Source organism: Peromyscus maniculatus, chromosome 22 (genome assembly GCF_049852395.1).
Source record: "Peromyscus maniculatus bairdii isolate BWxNUB_F1_BW_parent chromosome 22, HU_Pman_BW_mat_3.1, whole genome shotgun sequence".
Classification (NCBI taxonomy): domain Eukaryota; kingdom Metazoa; phylum Chordata; class Mammalia; order Rodentia; family Cricetidae; genus Peromyscus; species Peromyscus maniculatus.
The window spans coordinates 6,723,946-6,731,770 of NC_134873.1; the positions used below are offsets into that span (position 1 = coordinate 6,723,946).

Genomic DNA, 7,825 nt, shown 5'->3' on the forward strand with positions numbered 1-7,825 from the left:
CGCAGCCAGCTCCAGACGCCTTGGCCTTCATGATCAATGGTCTCCAGATTCACCAGCCACATCCCTGCCCCCCAAAGCGACGTGCTGCCTCTACACGTAGCAGCCCAATTCCTTCTTGGGGGCAGATCAAACATCTGACATCTGAGGCTACTCAGGTTCTTAGGAATCAGGGTAAAGCCTTAACTCCTGAAAACCATTTTCTGGCAATGCTGGCAGTGATCACCCTACAGGTATTTTTATTATTCCCTTGCACTCTTGCTCAGGATACTTATTGGGCTTATGTCCCAGAACCCCCTCTCTTCCACCCGGCAACATGGGGTTCTGAGGAAATAAAGGTTGTATCTAACGACTCCTCCCTTATTGGGGGGGGGGAGAAGGATCTAGTTTCATACACCCTTGACTAGCCAAACACTTTAGCTTCAAAGGACACTCAGATAACCTTCCCTTATGTTTTTTTCTACACACCTCAAACCCCATTTCGGGATGTCTGCCCTTAAGGCACAGGACTCTTAGGGCTAGCCAAACCCCCCATGATACTTGGTCATTAAATATCATTTCCCCCACAGATGGGTATGTCTCTACCAGACTTACTCCTGATTACACAACACCTCCTAGGAAATTCCCAGTGTGTGACCCTGATCTATTCTTTGGGACCTGAACCCATATGAAACTGGACTCCAGGCATGTAACTCTTGTAGAAAACACAATTCAGTTTCCAGCACCCACATGGCAGCTTACATCTAAAATTACCACATTGATTACATCCATATGGTACTGTCCAGTATAAATTCTTTCATGACTTAGAAAACTACTCTTCTGTACAAAGGCTTTGCTATATTGATTACATTCATAGGGTTTCTCTCCTGTATGAATTCTTTCATGACTTTGAAGAGTATTCTTCTGTGCAAAGGCTTTACCACATTGGTCACATTTATACGGTTTCTCTCCAGTATGAATTCTTTCATGATTGTGAAGACGACTCTTCAATGCAAAGGCTTTACCACATTGATTACACTTATAGGGTTTCTCTCCAGTATGCAGTCTTTCATGGGTGAGAAGATATCTCTTCTGTGTAAAAACTTTACCACATTGATTACATTCATAGGGTTTCTCTCCAGTATGAATTCTTTCATGACATTGAAGAGAAATCTTATGTGCAAAGGTATTACCACATTGATTACATTTATATGGTTTCTCTCCAGTATGAATTCTTTCATGACCTAGAAGGTTATTCCTATGTACAAAGGCTTTACCACATTGACTACATTCATAGGGTTTCTCCACAGTATGAATTCTTTCATGTTTGTGAAGACTACTCTTCAATGCAAAGGCTTTACCACATAAATTACATTCATAGGGTTTCTCTCCAGTATGAATTCTTTCATGATTGTGAAGATAAATCTTCAATGCAAAGGCTTTACCACAATGATGACATTCATATGGTTTCTCTCCAGTAAAATTCTTTCATGACTTTGAAGATTACTCTTTTGTGCAAATGTTTTACCACATTCATTACACTCATAGAGTTTCTTTCCAGTATGAATTCGTTCATGACTGTGAAGACTATTCTTTATTGTAAAGGCTTTAACACGTTGATTATATAAATAGGGTTTCTCTCTTGTATGAAATCTTTCATGACTGTTAAGATTTCTTGTCTCTGCAAAGGCTTTATTACATTGATTATATTCATATGGTTTCTCTCCAGTATGAATTCTTTCATGTCTGTGATGATCACTCATCTGTACAAAGTCTTTACTACATTGATTAAATTCACAGCATTTCTCTAGAGTTTGAAATCTCTGTACTTGATGCGGAAGACTGTCACATGCAAAGGCTTTATTCCTTTGATTATACTCATAGGGTTTTCCTTCCAAATGAGTGTTTTGGTGTTCTTCTAAAGAGCAATCAGATATAAAGGGTTTATCATGTTGATTACATTCATTACATTCTCTTCCTTATCGGTTCTTTGGTGTGATTGATGATGCCTGTCAAGCCTAAAGCATTTAGTAGATGACTCACATTTATTATTTTCTCTTCCCACATGAGACTTTTCATATCTTTGAAGAAAACTTGAAGAACTCAGGGTCTGACCAGACTGATTGCATTTATAACATTTTCTTATACTGTAAGCCACACTACATATGCACAGTGAACCAGTAGAGTGAGATGAATTTCCATATTCCTGGTACTCATTAGGTTTTTCTCCAAAGAGAATTTGTTGGTGAATTCCCACTGAAGTTGGAAAACCAAGTAATTGTAAACTTATATCACTGTCATCATGTCTTCTCATAGTGGGGACTACCACATATCTTCCATTTGATCTGAGAATGCCAGAAGTACAATGCTTCTTTCCATACCCCTTTTGCTCACATGGATTGTATCCAGAGTGACAGATGACACACCTGGGAAAGGAAGATAAAAAAAAATAAAGGGTTTTCACATTGCATTCCCATAGTCGAATATTTTGTGTGTTATACAGATGCAGAATAGAGATTCGTGTTTCTACACCAAGACAACCTCCTGCAATCTCATACAGTGCTTCTCTCACTAAACTGTGCTAAATCACCCACTACAAGTATATGAGCAATGCTAGCTTTAATACCAAAGGTTTGCTTACAAAAAGTCTTGGCCATACACTAATGCCCTCATCAATGATATGATAATTGGAAGGCATTATGGTAATTGGTTGGACAGTTCAACAACATGCCTCTTACATGGCTATGATTGAAACTGTGACATCTGTTGTGGCATTGTTTCCTTGTCTTGTCCTCAAAGGAATGCTTTGAAAACAGTTATCAGCTACCTGATATTGGAGTATATGGTGTTGTGACAATTTAATAATCCTCACAAAGCTATGCCTATTTCCACAGTTGCTTTACATTAAAATTTCAGGACACATTAACATTTTTTCAAACTGTTTGAAATCTCCTGCTCAGGCAGCTCCATTGCAGAAAGCCCACCATCCGTGGTTCCTCCCCCAGAGATGTCTAGGACCATGCCTACTAGCTATTTAAGACCCAGTCCATACATCTGCCATGGGTGCTCTCATGATATGTCTTCTGCTTTCTTGAGAGCCACCTGAGAGTGCTCTCCTTTGCGCCTCCCTGTTTATTAAATCTGGGTTTATTAATTCAGTTTGCTTTGGCTTATTGCATCAGTGACAGAGGAACCCAGCAACCGGGGATTGTATACTTATCTTTGGTGCACTGGGCGGAGTGAGTAGTCCTTCCACAAATATGTGGTGTGGCTGTGGAAGGACATTCATTATCTCTCCCCATTCCACTTTTACCACACAGAATGAACAGCTCAGTAAGCCTCCCATTCCCAAACAAAAATGTCTTAAAAAGTCCGGGACAGGAAGACAGGCATGGCAGAGGCAACAAGCAGAGGCAGGAAGGCCCGCAGCAATGGTGGCAGAGACATACATGACCAGCGGAAGCCAGCAGAGACATACAGGCCAGGTGGCAGCCCGCAGAGACAGACAGGCCCCGCAGCAGCAACAGGCAGAGGCAGGTAAGCCTGGCTGTGGTGGCAGCCAGCAGGGTCATACAGGCCCTGTGTCAGCCAGCAGAGATAGACAGGCCCAGGGGCAGCAACAGGCAGAGGCAGGTAAGCCTGGTGGTGGCAGTGGCTGGCAGAGACATACAGGCCCGGTGGCAGCCAGCAGAGACATACAGGCCAGGCGGCAGCCCGCAGAGACAGACGGGCCCCGCGGCAGCACCAGGCAGAGGCAGGTAAGCCTGGCGGTGGCAGCAGCCAGCAGGGTCATACAGGCCCTGTACAGCCAGCAGAGATAGACAGGCCCAGCGGCAGCAACAGTCAGAGGCAGATAAGCCTGGCTGTGGCGGCAGCCAGCAGGGTCATACAGGCCCTGTGGCAGCCAGCAGAGATAGACAGGCCCAGCGGCAGCAACAGGCAGAGGCAGGTAAGCCTGGTGGTGGCAGCGGCTGGCAGAGACATACAGGCACGGTGGCAGCCAGCAGAGACATACAGGCCAGGCGGCAGCCCACAGAGACAGACAGGCCCCGCGGCAGCTCCAGGCAGAGGCAGGTAAGCCTGGCGGTGGCAGCAGCCAGCAGGGTCATACAGGCCCTGTACAGCCAGCAGAGATAGACAGGCCCAGCAGCAGCAACAGTCAGAGGCAGATAAGCCTGGCTGTGGCAGCAAGCAGAGACATACAGGCCCGGCGGCAGACCGCAGAGTTAGACAGGCCCGGCGGCACAGGCTGACAGGGACACACAGGCCTGGCAGCAGCCAGCAAAGACATACAGACCCGACGGCAGCCTGCAGAGACAGACAGGCCTGGCAGCGGCAACAGGCAGAGGCAGGTAGGCCCGCAGCGGCGGTGGCAGGGGGACATACAGGCCCAGCGGCACAGACAAGCAGACGCAGGCAGGCCCGAAGTGGCAGCCGGCAGAGGTAGACTGGCCCAGCAGAGGCAGTCAGGCCAAGAGTGGAGGCAGGCAGGCACAGCAGGTGGCGGCCAAAACACAATTGCAATAAAGACCAGAAACTGAGCTATTACCTGCTGAAGAGATAGTGAAAACAAATTCTTAATCAAAAGCTTGGAACAGAGACGCATCTAACCCCAACACCCGTGGAAAAAGCTATCTCTGTGGGACGGAACCAGAATGAATCTGAACACTCCCTCTGAGGTCAACCCAGGGCCCAGCTGCTGATCCTGAAAAACCAAACAACTTGGAGGTGTTGGTGAGACTACACCACTCAGCTGAAATCCATCCGGGACAGGATTCACATCCCTACAGTTTGAAGTCTGAAGAAACAAGATCAGCTGAGGAGTTAATGAATGAACAAAACATGATCTGGGAACACAGAAGAAGGTGCTGCCCAGCCACCAAACCAGATCACCAGAATCATAAGTATATAATTCACCGACTGAGATCATCTGCTCCTGAAAAAACAACCCAATACCACCAATTTAACCAAGAACTCCTACTAAACCAAGACTAAAAATTACAACGAGAGGCACTCTCAGACACAGACACTACCTGCACCGCACAGAGGAAGAGATGAGTAGAAGCCAGTGCAAAAATACAGGCAACAACATAAAGACCTATATGGCAACATCAGAACCTAGTGATTCTACACCTGCAAGACCTGAACATACCAAGACAGAATAAAGAGAAGAAATTAACCCAAAAAATGAATTAAAGAAGATGATAGAGGCCCTTAAAGAAGAAAAACAACATCCCCTTAAAGAGGAAATAAAAAATTCCCTTAAAGAGGAAATAAAAACTTGCCTTAAAGAGAAAATGAAAAACTCCATTAAAGAGGAAATAAAAAACTCCCTTAAAGAAATGGAAGAAAAAAACGAACAAAAAATGGGAAGAAATCAAAGAAAACCAAGAAAAAGCAATTAAACAGATGAAAGAAACATTCCAAGATCTGAAAAATGAATTTGAGACAATAAAGAAAACACATGCTGAGGGAATGCTAGAAACAGAAACCCTGACTAAATGAGCAGGAACTACAGAAACAAGCATAACCAACAGATTGCAAGAGATGGAACAGAGAATCTCTGACACTGAAGACACAATAGAGAAAATAGATTCGTCAGTCAAAGAAAACACTAAAGACAAAAAAGTCACAACACAAAACATCCAAGAAATTTGCGACACCATGAAAAGACCAAACCTAAGAATAATAGGGATAGAAGAAGGAGAAGAATACCAACTCAAAGGCACAGAAAATATATTCAACAAAATCATAGAAGAAAACTTTCCTAACCTAAAGAAAGAAATACCTATGAAGATACAAGAAGCTTACAGAACACCAAATAGGCTGGATCAAAAAAAAAAGTCCCCTTGCCACATAATAATCAAAACACTAAACAAATAGAACAAAGAAAAAATATTAAGAGCCGCAAAGGAAAAAGACCAAGTAACATATAAAGGCAAACCCATCAGAATAACACCAGACTTCTCAATAGAGACTATGAAAGCTAGAAGATCATGGACAAATCTTATGCAGACACTAAGAGACCATGGATGCCAACACAGACTATTATACCCAGCAAAACTCTCAATCACCATAGGCAGAGTAAACAAAATATTCCAGGATAAAACCAGATTTAATCAATACCTGTTCACAAACCCAGCCCTACAGAAAGCACTAGAAGGGAAAATCCAACCCAAAGAAGCTAAACACATCCATGAAAAATCAAGCAATAGATAATCCCACACCAACATACACCAAAGAAGGACAACACAACACAACCACAAAAAATAACAGGAATTAACAATCACTGGGTCATTAATATACATCAATATCAATGGTCTCAACTCACCTATAAAAAGACACAGGCTAACAGAATGGATAAGAAAACAGGACCCATCCATCTGCTGCATACAAGAAACACACCTTAACTTCAAGGACAGACACTACCTCCGAGTAAAGGGCTGGGGAAAGGCTTTCCAAGCAGATAGACCTAAGAAACAAGCTGGTATAGCTGTCCTAATGTCTAATAAAATAGACTTCAAACTAAAATCAATCAAAGGAGATCAGGATGGACATTACATATTTATCACGGGAAAAATCCACCAAGATGAAGTCTCAATTCTAAACATTTATGCTCCAAATACAAAAGCACCCACATTCATAAAAGAAACACTACTAAAGTTTAAAATGCACATCAGACCCCACACATTAGTAGTGGGAGATTTTAACACACCACTCTCACCAAAAGACAGATCTACCAGACTGAAACTTAACAAAGAAATAAAGGACCTAACAGATGTTATGACTCAAATGGACTTAATAGATATCTACAGAACATTCCATCCTAACACAAATGAATATACCTTCTTCTCAGCACCTCATGGAACCTTCTCAAAAATTGACCACATGCTTGGCCACAAAACAAATCTCAACAGATACAAAAAAATTGGAATAACCTCCTGTATCTTATCAGACCACCATGCCTTTAAGTTAGACCTCAACAACAACAAAAATGAGAGAAAACCCACAAACTCATGGAAACTGAATAATGCCCACCTGAAACATCAATGGGTCAAGGAAGAAATAAATAAAGAAATTAAAGATTTCCTAGAATTCAATGAAAATGAAAGTACAACATACCCAAACTTATGGGACACTATGAAAGTAGTGCTAAGAGGAAAATTCATAGCTCTAAGTGCACACATACAGAAGATGGAGCAATCCCATACCAATGAATTAACAGCACAACTGAAAGCTCTAGAACAAAAAGAAACAAACTCACCCAGGAGAAATAGACGCCAGGAAATAATCAAATTGAGGGCTGAAATCAATGAAATAGAAAACAAGAGAACAATACAAAAAAATCAATGAAAGGAAGAGTTGGTTCTTTGAAAAAATCAACAAGATAGACAAACCCCTAGCCAAATTAACTAAAACGCAAAGAGAGAGCACCTAAATTCACAAAATCAGAAATGAAAAGGGAGACATAACAACAGACAATGAGGAAATCCAGAGAATCATCAGATCATACTTAGAATGGATTTTTATACAAAGATAAATTCCTAAGGTTACAAAGTTATATACAAACTAAGAAGAGTTAACTTAGAGATCTATGTATAAAATTGTAAAACCTTAATCTTATAAAAGCTCTAAGCTTGTTGTAAACTGTTAAAGATAATTAAGACATGTAAATTAATGACCATTCACCATATGAGGATCAAATCCTTTAAAGTGCTCAATGTAAGTTTGTAGTCGTACCAAGTACAAATATGATTCATTTTAAAAACATGATTGGCCCTTCTGAATATGTTCTCAACTTAAGCCTAAAACAATTAACTAAAAAAAAATTGGCTTAAAATCAGGTATA

At 41.8% G+C, this 7,825-nt stretch overlaps 1 pseudogene; it reads right to left on the reverse strand.

Moving 5' to 3' along the window:
* Nucleotides 1–640: 640 nt before the first annotated feature.
* LOC121826043 (uncharacterized) lies at nt 641–1,936 on the reverse strand (annotated as a pseudogene).
* Between the last annotated feature and the right edge of the window lie 5,889 nt (nt 1,937–7,825).